The sequence below is a fragment of the Pan troglodytes genome, chromosome 14 (genome assembly GCF_028858775.2).
Source record: "Pan troglodytes isolate AG18354 chromosome 14, NHGRI_mPanTro3-v2.0_pri, whole genome shotgun sequence".
Lineage (NCBI taxonomy): Eukaryota > Metazoa > Chordata > Mammalia > Primates > Hominidae > Pan > Pan troglodytes.
In genome coordinates this window covers 92338660-92356327 of record NC_072412.2, presented here as the reverse complement: position 1 = coordinate 92356327, position 17668 = coordinate 92338660, and positions in this window count along the sequence as shown.

Sequence of the window (17668 nt, the reverse complement as noted above, 5' to 3'; positions counted from 1 at the left end):
ATAAAACTAATCCAAATCTAAACTCATTATAATCCTTGAAAAATATATTCTACTGTATACATTCCATATTTTACCATAAACATTTCCTATTGCCAGTCACCATAAAAAGGAACCCCAAAGAAATGTAAAGGTGCATCTTCTATGCACTATTCACATTAAAACAGTCAAGAAATATTTTTGATTCTACCTCCTAAATATTTTATAAATACATTAAATTTCTTCCATACTTAGTATATTTCTTTAGTTATGGTTTTCATTATTTCATATCAGAAAAATAAAAATTTTCATTGCTTCTTTTTTTCAGCTTCCAAACTAATACAGACACAAATACACATTTATACACTAAAATTAGAAATGTTCAGTTAAAAGTAACCTTTATTTAAAATTCTGATAGCAATTGCTTAATGGCTCTGCATAACCTTTGTACCAATCTATACTTCTAGTATTTCTTCAAAGTGTTATATTTTTTATTTTTTGTGCTGTTGTTAGCTAATAGTAGTAATACATAGAAAAAGTGTTCATATACCCTCCTTTTAATATTTTTTTTATTGTCATAAGTAAATTTCCCAAACAATGTTCAAGTCATGATATAAAAGCAGGTATATTTGTCTTGTTTCTGAATAGAGGGTTATCTCTTGAATTCAGTAGATAGGAGAAAATTTGAGATAGAATTTTGGGTATGTTTACACAAGCAAATTAGAGGAGATTCAAAAAAGTATTTAATCAGATTAATTCATTAAAATTATTAAAATAATTTTAATTTTAATTTTAATTATTTTAATTTTAAATTTAAAAAATAAAATTTTTAAATTAAAATTATAAAAATTATTTTAATAATTTTAATGAATTAATATATACATGTATATTCTTAAGTCAATCGTAAAGAAGACCACTGTGGAATTCCTAGAATAAAATACAGTTAACCAAAATATATTATTCCTGATATACACTGAAAAAATAACAATATTGCTGAAAATATTTTGATAAGATTTTACTAAGGAAGTGTTATTTTATAAATTAAAAAATGTTATGTTTTGTTTTCTGCTCTCTTCCTTTTCATAATCCACAAGTGATTTGAACTACTTGTCTTCATGTCGCATCTCCCATTAAATGTTTAAACTATTCCAATTATGCTCTATTTTCATTGCTACTTAGAAAATTGTTCATTAACTTCATCGAAGACATAGAGACCACATAATTCTTCATATATATAAAGATACACATATGAGTTTATACACATATATAAAAAACTTATGTGTATGTAAGTATACATATATACAAATACACATAAATACATATACACATACAAAGTATGTGGTACAATGGCAAGTTAGTTACATAAATTCTCTATATCTTGATTTTAACACATCTAAAATAGAGATACCATTATTTCATAAAACAACTTATGATGAAATATTTATATGATGTATTATATATGGAATGTTTGAATAAAATATTTTAAACTGCTATATAAATATTAACTAATCCCTTCACACAAAATACATGCAGTTATCAATAATGTGTGCATGTAATTCATGGATGTCTTGAGAAGACTCACTTGAATAAACTGAAGAAATAAAAGAATATCTATTTCTCACTACTATCTAATATTTTTGTGTGAAGGTTCTGATGAATTTAATTGGCAAATAAATATTACTAGATAATAAAAATTTGGAAAGAAAATATTTTTTGCTAAAAATATAAATACACTTTCAGAATGTTCAAAAATATATAATACAAATTTATTAGAACCAGTATGTTTTATTATTAAGTAGCCCCTCATAAATATAATTATTAAATATTTTCTGTAGATCTAGGCATGATATTATACATGTAAGAAATATTTAAAATAAATATGAAGTCTAAAAATACTTTCCAGACTTAATATTTGAAAATGGATAAAAATTTAAAAATCATGATTTTTTACTTTTAGGGAAGAAATCGGCCAGTTATCTTGCATAGCTTAGATAAATATGTCTAAAAATTGAAATGTTGCTTTTAAAACATTTAAATTAGAAAAAAAGCTCTAAATTATTGATGCAGAAGTTTAGTTTATATAAGGCAGTGTAAAATATCAAAAGGGAAATATTCCTACATAAACAAAAATTTTTAAATATCTTGATACATGTTTGAATCTTATTTTGATTTTTTTTAGTATTCTATAAATCCTGTTTTTGTTTGTTTATTCCACAAAGTAATCATAATTTCAAAAGTCAGTAATTAATTTTATTTCCTAATACATTATTAATATGGTTAAGTGAAGTGGTGATTTTCTGCAGAGTTCATCTACTCTACAGATGAATTATTTACGCCAATATTTTATTTTCTACTAATATTATGTGTGAATTGTGGATTCTATGTACAGTTTTATACCAAAATTATGCAACCTCTATGAACCTGATTATATTAAGGACAACAAAAGAAATCAGACAAAAATTTAACAGAAAATAATAATTTTTTGTCTTATGCATATAAAATAATTATTCTGTAATTTAATCTGCTAAAAGCAGAGAATAGAGACAACATACACCAATGTATTTGTTTTCATTATTTATTAATGGCACATAATGTTTTATATATTTATGGAATACATATGATATTTTGTTACATGCATAGAACAATCAGTTCGAGGTATTTGAGATATTTATAACTTTGAGTATTTATCATTTCTACGTGTTGGAAGCGATACATGTCCCCTCTTCTAGTTGCTTTGATATATACAGTACATTGTTGTCAATTATATTCACTCTACTCTGCTTTCAAACAATAGAACTTAAACCTTTTATCTGTGTTTGTACCCATTAACCAACCTCTCTTTATCCCTACTTCCCTGCATCTTTTCCCAACATCTAGTATTTATCATTTTACTCTACTATAATGAGATCAAATTTTTTAGCTCCCACATATAAGTGAAAACATGCAATATTTGTCTTTCTGTGCCTTGCTTGTTTTGCTTAATGTAATAACCTTCGATTTCATCTATGTTGCTACAAATGACAGAATTTCTTACTTTGTTTATGGTGAAATACTATTAAATTGTATGTGTGTGTGTATAGCATGCTTTCTTTATCCATTCATCTATTGATGAACACTCAGATTGACTCCTTATCTTTGCTATTATGAATAGTGCTGTGATAAACATGGAAATGCAGATATCCCTTTGATATCCTTGTGGGGGATCAGTCAGAGTGGTGGGAAAAACTGTAGGGAAAGGACACATACCTTCTGAAAGGTCGGAAGGTTCTGCAGAACCCTGAGAAAGAATAGCTGAAGGCAGCTGTTCTATAACCCTGAGGCAGAGGGCAAGTAGTAGATACAAGGGAGTGTGGGGGAATTTATCTTAAACAAGCTTGTTTACTTATGTTGACCAGGAACTGACTTTGATCATCTGTGTGTGACATTCCCTGAAAGGGGAACAATAAATGTTAATTACCTACAGGTTGTGTTGGCTCCAGGTTTTTGGCATTGTGCCTGCACTGAATAAAAGCAAGCAGCTCCACCTTCTTGGAGCTGCTCTCTGGCCACTACAGCCAGGCAGTCACCTAGCTGCTCTTACACTGCATACCTGTGTCTGAGTGCTCATTTCATCTGTTGACCAGGGTCTGCAGGACAGACTGGGCATATCATGATTTTTTTAATAGATACCAAATAGATTGCAGGATCATGTAATAGTTCCATTTTTCATTTTTTGAGAAGTCTCCATGCTGTTTCCATAGTGGTTGTACTAATTTACATTCCCACCAACAGTGTATAAGAGTTCCCTTTTCTCCACATCCTTGCTAGCGTCTGTTATTTTACTTATTTTTTAAAAAAAATAATGACCATTCTAAATGGGATGAGATGTTATCTCATTGTGGTTTTGAATTACATTTCCTGATAGATGATGTTGGGCATTTTTTCATATACCTGTTGGCCATTCATGCATCTTCTTTTGAGAACTGTCTATTCATGTCTTTTGCCCATTTTCAGTGGGATTGATTTTGTTGTTTTTTTGAGATGTTTGTGTTCCTGGTATATTCTGGATATTAGTTTCCTCTTGGATGAATAGACTTCAAGTATTTTCTCCTATTTAAGAGGTTGTCTTCTCACTCTGTCAATAGTTTCTATTCCTGTGCAGAAGTTTTCTGCTTTAATAACATTACGTTTGTCTATTTTTGTTGTTATTGCCTGTACTTTTGGAGTCTAAGCCATGAATTGTTTGCCAAGCCCAATGTCCTGAAGAGTTTTGCTTCTGTTTTTTTCTAATATTTTTATATTTGGGGTCTTATGTTTAATCCATCTTGCTTTGACTTTTGTACATAATGAGTAATGTAGTCCACTTTGACTCTTCTGCATATAGGTATCCAGTTTTCTCAGCACCATTTACTGAAGGGATTGCTCTTTCCCCAGTGTGTGTTCTTGGCATCTTAGTAGAAAATTAGTTCACTGTAGATGTAAGGATCTATTTATGGGTTCTCTATTCTATTCCATTGGTCTAAATATCTATTTTTATAACAATACCATACTTCATTTGCTGCAGCCTTTTAATATGTTTTGAAGTCAGATAGTGTGATGTCTCCAGCTTTATTTCTTTCCCTCTCAGGATTGCATTTTCTAGGCACTTTTATGTTCCATATTAACTTTAAGATTTTTTACCCTATTTCTGTGAAAAATGATGTACATATATTTATAGGGAATGCATTGAATCTGTATATTGCTTTAGATAGTATGGTCATCTTGACAATACTGATTTTTTAGATTCATGAATATGGGATTTCTTTCCATTTGATTGTGTCCTCTTCAATTTATCAGTGCTTTGCAGTTTTCCTTATGGAGATCTTTCACTCTTTGATTAAATGTATTCCTAGGTGTAGCTATTGTAAACAGAATTATCTTCTTGATATTTTTCAGCTATTTTATTACTGGTTTATAGAAATGCTACTGATTTTTCTATGCTGATTTGGTATCCTGCAATGTTATTAAATATTTATCAGTTCTAATAATTTTCTGGTGGAGTATTTTGATGTTTCTAAACATAAGAACATGTCATTGGCAGAGAGGGACAATTTGACATTCTCTTTTCCAATTTAGATGCCGTTCATTTCTTTCTCTCACTTAGTTGGTCTAGCTAGAACTTCCAGTACTATGCTGAATGGATGTGTTTAAAGTGAGCATCCGTGTCTTGTTCAAGTTTTTAGAGGAAAGGCTTTCCATTTTGTCCATTTAATATGATGTTAGCTGTTGGTTTGTCATAAATGACCATTATTATTTGCATATATGATTCTACTATTCCTAGTCTTAGAGAGCTTTTATCATAAAAGGATGGTTGGATTTTGTCAATGCTTTTTCTTCATCTGTTGGGGAAATAATATAGATTTTTGTCCTTCATTCTGTTGATGTGAGTGTCACTATTATTCATGTGTGTGTGTTGAACCATCCTTGCATCCTTGGGGAAAAATCCCACTTGATCATGGTGTGTTCTTTTCAATGTGATATATTTAGTTTGCTAGTGTTTTGCTGAGGAGTTTTGTATGTATGTTGATCAAGGATATCAGTCTGTAGTTTTCTTTTTGTGGTGTGTCCTTGTCTGGTTTTGCTCTCCACGTAATGCTGATAGTAAATTATCTTGTTGTTTGTCACTCACAGAATGAGTTAGAGTGAAATTTTTGGAAATAATTTTTAGGAGGGTTGATATTAGTTCATCTTTCTACATTTGGTAGAATTTGGCAGTGAATACATCTGGGCCTGGGTTTTTTTAATTGTTGTTGGAAGATGTATTTTTAATTTCTGATTCAATGTCACTACTCATTATTAGTCTCTTTTTGTTTTTTTGTTTGTTTTGTTTGTTTGTTTGTTTCTATTTCTTCCTGACTCACTTTTGGTGGGTTATATGCTTCCAAGAATTTATCTCTTTCCTCTAGGTTTTCAAGTTTGTTAGGGTATAGTTGTTCATAGTAGTCTCAGTTAATCCGTTGTATTTTTGTGGTATCAGTTGTAGTATTTCCTTTTTCATTTCTGATTTGGCTTATTTTGGGTTGTTGCTCCTCTTTATTGATTAGTTTGTCTAGCCATTTATTAATTTTATTTGTCTTTTTTAAGAAGCAACTTTTCATGTCCTTGTTCTTTTGTATTATTATTATTATTATTATTATTTTGGCCTGCATTTTGTTTATCTCTATTCTGACCTTTAATATTTATCTTCGTCTGCTAATTTTGGGTTTGGTTTATCTTTGCTTTTCTAATTCCTTGAGTTATATCATTAGATTTTTATATTTGAAATCTTCCTACTTTTTTGATGTGGTGGCTATTGCTATACACTTCTATTTTAGTACTGCTTTTTGTCTCAAAAAAGTTTTGTTTTATTTTCCTTTCATTTTCATTAGTTTCAAGAATTTTGTTTTTAATTTCCGTCCTAGTTTCTTCATTGACACAATTGGGTACAGCAGAATTTTTGTTTTTTATTTTTATTTTTTTGAGATGGAGTTTCACTCTTGTTGCCCAGGCTGGAGTGCAATGGTGTGATCTCGGCTCAACGCAACCTCTGCCTCCTGAGTTCAAGCAATTCTCCTGCCTCAGCCTCCTGAGTAGCTGGGATTACAGGCATGTGAGACAATGCCCTGCTCAGTTTTTTTTTTTTTTTTTGTATTTTTAGTAGAGATGGAGTTTCTCCATATTGGTCAGGCCGGTCTCGAACCCCCGACCTTAGGTGATCTGCCTTTCTCGGCCTCCCAACGTGTTGGAATTACAGGCGTGAGCCACCGCACCAGGCCTTTATTAATTTTTATATATTTGTATAACTTTCAAATTTCCTCCTGGTATAAGTTTCTAGTTTTACTCCATTGTGGCCTGAGTAGATACTTGATATGATTTCTATTTTTTTTGAAGTGCTGAGTTTTTTTGTGTGTGTGTGACCTAACATAAGCTCTGTCCCAGAGAAGGCTCTATATGCTAATGCGAAGAATGTGTATTCTCAAGGTGTTGGATAAAATGTTCTGTAAATGTCTATTGGGTCTATTTAGTCTAGAGTTCTATTTAAATGCAATATTCTTTCTTGATTTTCTGTATTGGTGATCTGCCTAATGCTGAAAGTATGGTGTTACAGTTCCCCACTAATATTTTATTGAAGTCTATATCTTTCTTTAGATCTAGTAATGTTTGCTTTGTGAATCTGGGTGCTCTAGTGTTGAGTGCATATATATTTATAATTGTTATATTCCATTGCTGCATTGATGCCTATATCATTATATAATGAATTTCTTTGTCTTTTTAAAATGGCTTTTGAAGTAAAGTTTCTTATATGTGATATAAATATAGCTATTCTTGCTTGCTTAGTTTCTATTTGTGTGGAATATCTTTTTCTATCCCTTTACTTTCAATCTATTTGCCTCTTTACAGGTAAAGGATGTTTCTTTTAGGCAACATATAATTGAGTCTTGTTTTGTTTTTGGTTTGTTTTGTTTTATCTATTCGGCCAGTCTATATCTTTTAAATATATATTTTAATTAATTTACATTTAAGATTACTATTGATAAGTAAGGTTTTATTTGTGTGTGTGTATTTTTTTTTTTTTTTTGAGACAGAAGTCTTGTTCTGTCACCCAGGCTGGACTGCAGTGGTGGGATCTCAGCTCACTACAGCCTCTGCCTCCCAGGTTCCAGCAGTTCTCCAGCTTCAGCCTCACGGGTAGCTGAGATTACAAGGCACGTGCCACCACGGTCAGCTAATGTTTGTATTTTTTAGTAGAGATTGGGTTTCACCGTTTTGGCCAGGTTGGTCTCAAACTCCTGACCTCAGGTGATCCGCCCACCTTGGCCTCCCAAAGTACTAGGATTACAGGTGTGAGCCGCTGCACCCAGCCTATTTGTGTTTTATTGTTAATTGTTTTCTGGTTGTTTTGTGTATTCTTTATTCTTTTCTTCTCTCTTATTATTCGTCGTTGTGGTTTGGTGGTTTTCTGTTCTGGTATCACTGAGGTTTTCTTTTTCTTATTTGTATGTTTGCTTTACAAGTGAATTGTATACTTTTGTATTTTTTCATGGTGTTTAATGTCAGAGCCTCCTGTAATTAGATGAGAATCTCAGAGCCTCCTGTATTTAGATGTCTAAATCTCCTGCTAAACTTGGGAAGTTTTTAATTATTATTAGATTTTTGAAACTTTAGTTGTCTCTTTGCCTTCTGGGACACATAATTTGTATATTTGGTTGCTGCATAGTGTGCCATATATCATGAAGACTTTGTTCATTTATTTTTTTTTTAAATTTATTTTTGATTGGGTTATTTCAAAAGACTTTTCTTCAAGTTTTGGAATTATTTCTTCTGCTTAATCTACTCTATTATTGAAGATTTTTAATGTATTTTGTATTTTATTCATGAGGTTTTAATTTCCAAAATTTCTGTTTGATTTTTAAAATAGTATTTCTTTCATATTATTTTATATCTTTGCTAAATATCTCATTCATATCTTGAATAGTTTTTCTGATTTCTTTGTATTGTTTGTCAGAAATCTCATGTATTTTACTGAGCTTCTGTAGAATCAATAACTTGAATACTTTTTAAGAGTTTCATGAATTTATTTTTAATTGAGATTTGTTTCTATAGGATTAGTATGTTCCTTTGGAGGTATCCTATGTTCTTGCTTGTTTGTGTTTCCTGTGCCCTTATGTTGATACCTTTGCAGCTTGTATAAGAGTTGCTTCTTTCAATTTCTGAATTTTCTTCCATGGGGCGAGCATTTCCCCAAAGATTTTTCTGTGGTCTTGGTTCGGTAGGGCACTTCGGCTTTGATTCTGGGTGCATGCAGTGTTGTAGCCTCTGTATGATTTCTTCAGCTATAAACAGCCTTAGTGGTTTTTGTGGTATCTACTCACTTCAGGGGCTAAGGGTGCAGTTATTAATGGATGCTGTGGTCAAGTTTTTCTGGAGGTTAGGACACCATGTAGGCCAGGCCTTGGGGCCCATAGTGGCAGCAATGGGCTGAGCAGGCATGTCTTTGGGCCAAAGGGCAGCATTTGTGGGCACTGGTGTTAGCAGATACAATAAGGTGAATTATTGAGTTTCCAGGTGGCTTTGTCAAATGGTAGTAGTGGCAGCAGTGGGCTAGGTGTGCGGGCAGGTTCTTGGGCTTATTGTCAGACAGCATGGGACAGACAATGGAAATGGCAGTGCTAGGACCACCCTTTGGGACCTGAGCAATGCATACTGGCTTTGGTTATGGCTGCAATGGGCAGTTAAGGCCAGTCTTCAGGCCTGCAGGTGTCATATGCAGGCAAGTGTCAGCTAAATGGTAGCAGCCTGCTGGCTAGTCCCAAACTCAGCTCCTGCAGAGGAGTATTCAGGTGACACTAATTTTATACTTGGCTGGGTAATCCTCTGTCCCCTGGATTGTGTTCTATGGAGCAGTGCTGGGACAGACAAAGTTGGGCTGGGCAGGCTTGTCTCCAGGCCCCTAAATAGTCTCTACCATCATCAGCCATGGTAGGCAAAGACCTCAGGCTACTGTAGAATGCTCAGATGTGAATTGGCAGCAGTCATGCCACTACCTTGCCACTGGTGAGGGTGGTGCCACCTTTTGTGGTGGCAGTCTAGGCTGACAGTTGGGGAATACATGCACCACTCGCACATTGTTCCCAGTGGTGCTCTTGCCCCACCTGCAATGGTGATAGACCATGCCTTGGTCATGCCTCAGCCCCTGGTACGGGAGCCTATGCTTTGGTCATGCCTCAGCCCTCATTGTGGTAGCCTGTAGCCACTCTCACCTCAGCCCAAGTGGCAACAGTCCACATTTCTCTTGCACCTCAGCCACAGCACCCGTGAGCTCCAGAACAGTGAGCAATCTTCTGGTTATAAGGGCTCTAAAGTGGAAATTTGCTGTACCTGCCTAAGTCCAGGGAGCCTGTGGGACCCACAGAGACCTTCCTTCCTGGAGTAGTGCCATCAAACCATCTCCTGGCAGTTTCCTATGTTAGTTTCAGAGCCCAGGAGGGTCAAGGGGTTCTTCCATGGCTAGGATTACAGGAGTCCGTGGAAAGAATGCGGAACACTAAGTATAATGTCACTTATACTTTTACCATATTAAGGAATCTATCTCGGCTTCGAGCCAACCCTGGCCAAGCAGGCTGCCCTGCTTCATTCTCCATCCTTGCTTTAAGTATTTCCTGATACTTTTCTCTTGAATTCCAGTGTTCTTTCTTGGATGATCTATTTGAAGTGTGATTATCTACTCACTATTTTGTTTCTTCTTAGTGGAGGGAGTGAGTACAAAATGTCTTATCTGCCATCTCAAAGCCCCTCCTGTCACCAACGTATTTTTAAAACCTAATTCAATCTTGAAATTAAAACTAGTAAAAACATTATAAAGTTGAGACTGGGCATGGGGGCTCACACCTGTAATCCCAGCACTGTGGGAGGACAAGGCAGGCAAATCACCTGAGGTCAGGTGTTCGAGACCAGCCTGGCTATCATGGTGAAACCCCAACTCTACTAAAAATACAAAAATTAGAGTGTGGTGGCACGTGCCGGTAATCTCAACTACTCGGGAAACTGAGGCAGGAGAATCACTTGAGACTGGGAGGCGGAGGTTGCAGTGAACCGAAATCATGCCACTGCACTCCAGCCTAGGTGACAGAGTGAAAAAAAAAATTGAAAATGCATCATTTTAATAAGATGCAATAATTCTAAGTTAGACATTAGGAGACAAATTTAGCAATATATTTAAAGATTACTATACCACAATAATAAAATTGTATTTTTTTCACTAAAAATAATCCAATATTATATATCTTACATAATTTTTTTTATTGGAGAAGCACAAGGAAAAACCTTGCATTTTAAAAACTAACAATCATTTAAGTAAAATCTGTGGTTCATTCATTAATGAAACTAATAAGAGAAGGAAGAATTGAAACTTCTTTACATGTAAAAAACACTGTCTCTAAGTTTCATAGCTAACATCTATCCTAAAAAGCTGACATATTACATTTATTCAAATTAAAGTCAGAAACAATAAAAATTGGTAACTTTCATTGTTACTGAGTACCATTGTCTTTAAAATTCTACTAAGAGTGAATGGTCAGGAAAATAAACATTATTAATCTATTTCTTCTCTTTCTCTATTTGAAATAAACATACAAACACCTTAATTTTACAGAAAAATATTAAAAGGCAACAAAAATAAATATTTTATGTACTTAAACTCAAAAATCGTTGCTGGTCATTTATTCTGCCTTTTCCCCTCTATATGTCTATAGATTACAGTTACTGCCCTCGCTCCTTCTTTCCCAGTTGCATTCTTATTATTGCCTGTGAGAGTCTTTTTATTTTCCATATAATCAGCATAATCAAATGTGATTGAATGGAATGCTAAATTAGTCATGTGATTTCCCCAACTTTTTATTTTTCAGAGTAGCAAGAGAAAAAATTATAGAAATGTTTTGAAGCTTTCTACTAGAAACTGCAAACATACAGTAATTTTTAAATAACATATGATCATTAGATTGTCAAGTTTGTGAAGGTTCTGAGATTTTACCAGACTACAAGTTAACCTCTTAGCTTGCTGCAGCTTTGTGGAACCTAACAGAAGACACAATACTTCTGAGTCACAGAAGTATTGCTCACGGCACAGAAAGCAGCATGGACATCAGCACATACAAGTTACTTCCCCTTGTCCACAGATCTCATGGGAGCAACAGAGAGGTGCCCAGATGACACCTGCACATGAGTGGGTTGCATCACAGGAGAAATTACTTTAAGAGACCTGAAATTTTATAACTGGTAGTGAGCATGCTTTCCCTTGCTCCAGGCCACAGTTTGTGGAATGCTGCCTTACATCAATAACCACTTTATCATTTTCATACCAAAGGAAAAGAACAATTTTCTAATATCATTTATTATAATCAAATGCATGCATCTGGCTTTTACACATGACAGTTTTTTTTTTTCAAACTAGGATTTAGAATCCAGAATAGTTCATTGGCTATTGTTGTTATGTCTCTTTATTTCTTTTAAAATATAATATTAACACGTTTGTTTTTCTTTTCAGTGACTTTATATTTTTAAAGCAAACAGGCAAGTTTCCTTTTAGGCATCAAATATTATGGATTTTCCTATTTCCCTGTGATATTATTTAATTCTATATCCAAAGTGGATGATAACTTCTTAACTTTAATTCAACTCAGGTTTAAAAATTTGGGCAAGAATTCTTTACAGTGATTCTGGGTGCTCAATATTGCATCTCATTAGGCAGCACACACTATTAGGAAGTCTAAATTTCAGTGATACTAATTTTAATTACTTTGTTGAAGTAATGATGGTCAGCTCTCTTGCTCATAAAAATAATTCCCTTTTTCAATTAGTAATATTTATAATAGTAAAGCATTCTCTTTCAACCAATGATTGTAGCCTATATTGATGATTCTGCCTGAATCTATCATTTCAACACTAGTAGCAAGATGATGATTTTCTTAGTACTCTCCATATTTTAAAAAGTGAATTACTTGACAAATTTGTATTAAGAATTCACTAAATGTGAACAACAGGTTTTTTTAGAAAGTTGTATTAAATCTTTATTTCATCTACTGCTTGTTTTTTTCATAGAAAGTAGTTTTTGTCATGGTGTTTCCAATAATGGAAATATTTTTTCTCTCTTAATCCAATGGACAATCAATATTTAGTTTTATGTTTATATTTTCTAAAATGAAGTACTGTGGCATGCTTAAAGCTGTATCTGGTGTACGATGGAAAACCCTATTGTTTATTGTAGATGTCCTTGCTCTTTGGCACAATAAAATCCCGTGCAATCATAGAGTATTTACCAAATCTCCAAAGTCTGTTTCTTTATTCACATTAATACCTGGGTGGAATGTAGTTTATGGCTTCTGAGTGTCATATTTTCTAGGTTCTCTCTGTGGTAAAGATTAGAAAATATATTTTTAAAGTTGATTATAAAAATTTAATTTTCCAAGTCCAATACAGATTTTTTCAAATGTAAACCTTTATGTTATAGTTTTATTCTGAATATTTTTATTCCTAATTTCATTTATATACTTTCTATTTCCTACCCTAAACATTTATAAAATAGTTAACATAGCAATATTGATTACTAAAAGAGAAAAATGAAGAAATTTTCTTATTTTTTCACAGAATATTATTCTTAGAATTCAAGATGAAGAATATACTGTAAGAATACATGTTAGTTACTTATGTATGTGGCCAAGCTGACTTATGCTTTAAAAACTGTTTTCATTTTATTTTAAATTTTGGTTTTGATTACTTTACTTTTTAATTTATTTTAGAATATTTTAAAACAATATGCATTGCCAACAAAATCTTGAAAAAGAACAGTTATAGGACACATAATTCCCTATTTGAAAACTTACTACGATGCCACAGTAACAAAAAAAGTGTGGTACTGGCATAAAGATAAACTGATAAATCAACAAAATAGAACCTTTGCATTTATGGTCTTGTTTTTTACAAAGGCACCAAAACAATTGAATGGGGAAAGAATAGTCTTTTCAGCAAATGATACTATAACAACTGCACATGCACATGTAAAAGAATGAATGAAGATGAACCCCTACTTCTAATTATATATAAAATTAACTCAAAAGAAATTATAAATGTTAGAGCTCAACTATGCAACTCTTAAAATAAAATACAGGAGTAAATCTTCATGAACTTAGGTTAGGTAATGTTTTCTTAGATATAACACCAAAAGAACAAATGTGGAAGAAAAACAATAGATAAATTAGAGTGGTTTCAAAAATTTAAAACCGTTGTACTTCAAAGAACACCATCATGAAAGTGAAAAGACAATTCACAGAATGGGAGAAAATATTCGCAAATTATAGATCTGATAAAAAATTGTATCCAGAAGATATAGAGAATACTTACAACTCAATAATAAAAAAGGCTAGTAAGTCCATTTAAAATGGGCAAAGGACTTGAAGAGACATATTAACCTTCAGTCTCTTCAATCAGAAGGATATATGGCTGTCAAGTAATGCATCAAATGTCCATCATTAATCATTAGGCAGATGCAAATTAAAACCACAAAGAGATATCACTAATCACTTATCTGAATGGCTTAAAATTAAAAAAAAAAGCCAAATGTTTATGAGGATGTGGAGAAGTTGAATCACTCATAAATAGCTGGTGGGAATGTAAAATGACACAGCCACTCTAGAAAATAATTTGGCAGTTCCTTACAAAACTAAGCATGCACGTTTCACATGACCAAACTATTGTACTCCTAAGTATTTATTCCACAAAAATAAAAATTATGTTTATGCAAAAACAAAAGCAATACAAACCAAAAAGCTGTACATGAATGTACCTATCAGTTTTATTTATAATACACCTAAACTAGAAACAACCATCTTTTATTCAATGGATGGATTGGTGAAACAAGCTATGATACATCCTTAATATGGAATAATACTCAGCAGTAAAGAGTAATGAAGTATTGACATACACATCAACTTGGAAGAATTTTCAGGGGATTATTCAGAGATAAGAAACCTAATTCTAAAAAATATTACATATTGCTTATATTAGATCTTTACAATGAAAAACTTACGCAAATGAAAAACAGATTAATGGTTTCCAGGGGCTTGAAAATGGGAGCATATGGAGATTGTTTGTGTCTACAAAAGGGCAACAAGTGGGATCTTTGTAGTGACGTAAATGTCCTATAACTTGACTGTATTAATGTTGGTATCCTGGTTGTGATATTGCACTATAATTCCGCAAGACGTTTCCATTGTAATAAACTAGGTAAAAGCTGGAGTGATATATCTGCATATGAACCACCAGTACCGTCAGATACAAAGTTAAACAAACTAAACACCAAATGAGAAAACAAAAACAAAAACAAAAATGAGATCTGTGTTAATAGAAGTGTTTACAAATTTGTGACCTTGACTATTACTGTGACTTCTCAGGAACTAAAGTTTTCTGGTTGTTTTAATGTCATAATAATAAGCAGCTGTTCATCACAGATTTCAAGATCATTCCTCTTTGTAACTGTTGACAAATATCCTCCCATTACTTTGATTTAGAATCTCACAGCCAGCTTTTTTGGGGAAAATATATTATGTTTATATATTCTTTTCTCACTGAAAATTAGTTTTCTCACTGCTTTCATTGGTATTTTCTAATTGCTAGTTAATTTTCTATTGTAATTCCATAGCATCTGCTCTTTGATACAGTTTGACTCTCATTTTATTTTGGAAAAATAATCACAGATATATGGGTGCTAGTATTTAGTTGGTGGAAGTTGCTCCATGGCACTGATTCACATCCATTTCTAGGTAGACTGCCTGTGGAAAATTATGCCTTGTGGAACTTAATGCTGAAATGATTCTTAAACAAGGTTAGCATGTTCTCACGGGGAATTTGATAATGATGAACCAACAACCTAAACTCGTGAGCTCCTCCCAGAACTTGGCAAATTCGTTCATTATGCCACCATCTTTGTGACTGAAAGTAATCAAGTCTCAGGAAAAACAGACCAAAGGCCCAGGGAGTCCATGGCAAAGTTAGGAGAGAGGGTGGCCATGGTGTCTTCACTGGCTCTCAGTTTCATGTCATACCGTTTAGAAGGGGTGACGGACAGAGTGAGATACCCAGTAGCCACCACAAGGGTGGGCAGGACCACCACATTTGCACAATCAAGCATCATTTCTGCGGTGCCTTCTACATTCCTTTACCTCTTTTTATAGTTACGATTGTTTCTCTTAGCTCTTGAAATTTCTATCCACCATTCGACTTACTCTTACTTTTGTTTCTCTTGCCAGCTTGTACAACCACAGGAACATGAATATGAATTTTATGTCCTATAATTTTGAATAGCGGTAACATAGGAATTTAGGAGAAAGCTTTTTTGGGGGGAAATAATATGAAAGATCAAAACATTTCTCTTGCTATTTATTCACTTGTTAAATTCTAAGATTCTGGTATCATTTTCCTTCTGGCTAAAAAACTTTCTCTAGCAATTCTTTTAGCGCAAGTTCGTTTACTTCAAAGAGGTTTTTTTTTTTTTTTTTTTGTCTGAGAATGTCTTTGTTTCATCTTAGTTCCTTAAGGATGTTTTCTGTATATATAAATACCAGAGTTCATTTTAGCAACTTTAAAAATATTGTGGCACTTCCTTTTATTCTCCATGATTTCTGACGAGAATTTCAGTCACCCAAATTATTGCTCTCCTATAAGCAAAGGATTATTTTTCCTCACATTGTTTTTCTTCCTCAGGATTTTTGCTTTGTGTTTATTTGATTATAATGTGTCTGGGTATTTTTTTGGGGGGTTGTACTTTTTTTGAAATTTACCACGATTCCTGAATCTGTAATTTTATGTCTTTTGCCAAACTTGAGGGGTTTTTAAATATTACTAGTTGAAACATATTTCAACAATACACGTTTTTCTACCTCATCTGGGACCCCAAGACACAAATGTTAGACCATATGTTATTGTTCTACAACTCCATTTGACCATATTCATTTCTTTTCGTTTGATCTCTTTTCTCTGTGTTGTTTGGATGAATAATTCCTTTTAATCTATTTTCAGGTTTACTGATTATTGTGTTCTCCATTTCCTATCTGTTACTTTTCTAAATTATTTATGTTAAAATTATATAAATAACATAAATTTAACCTGTTAACAATTTAAAGTGTATATTACATCATTTTTAATTATATGTAAATTGTTGTATAGCAGATCTCAATAACTTTTTTATCTTGCATTACCGAAAATATGTACCCATTGAACAAATCCCTGTTTCCTCCAACCCCATCTCCTAGCAACCTCTATTCTATTTTCTGTTTTTCTGAGTTTGATTACCTTACATACATCATATAAATGGAATCATTCAGTATTAGGTTTTTTGTGATCTCAAGGTTCTTCCGTGTTGTAGCATATGCCAAGATATCTTTCTTTTGTAAGGCTAATTATATTCCATTGTATGTATGCACCACATTTGCTTTATGCATTCATTCATAGATGGACATTTATTTTGGATCCATCTCTTGACTATTGTGAATAATGCTGCAATAAACATTGATGTGCAAATATCTCTTTGAGACCCTATTTTTAATTTATTGGATATATAATCAGAAATGGAACTACTGGGCCGGGTTCAGTGGCTCATTGCCTGTAATCCCAGCACTTTGGGAGGCCGAGGCAGGTGGATCACCTGAGGTCAGGAGTTCGAGACCAGCCTGACCAGTATGGTGAAACACCTTCTCTACTAAAAATACAAAAATTAGCTGGGCGTGGTGGTGTGTGCCTGTAGTCCCAGCTACTCGGGAGGCTGAGATAGGAGAATTGCTTAAACCCTGGAGGCGGAGGTTGCAGTGAGTCACTGCACTCCAGCCTGGGTGACAGAGCGAGACTCCATCTTATAAAAAAGAAAAAAGTGGTAGAACTGCTGAGGCATATGGTAGTTCTATTTTTATTTTTTGAGGAACGTTCATGCTGTTATTCATAGTGGCTATATTGTTTAACAATCTCACCAACAGTGTGCAAGAGTCCCAGTTTCTCCAGATTCTCATCACTTGTTATTTTCTGTTTGTCATTGTTGTCATTTGATAGCAGCTATCCTAACAGATGTAAGCTGATATCTCACTGTGGACTAAATTTGCAATTATTTGAATATGATTTTGAACATCTTTTCATACATCTTTGGCCATTTGTA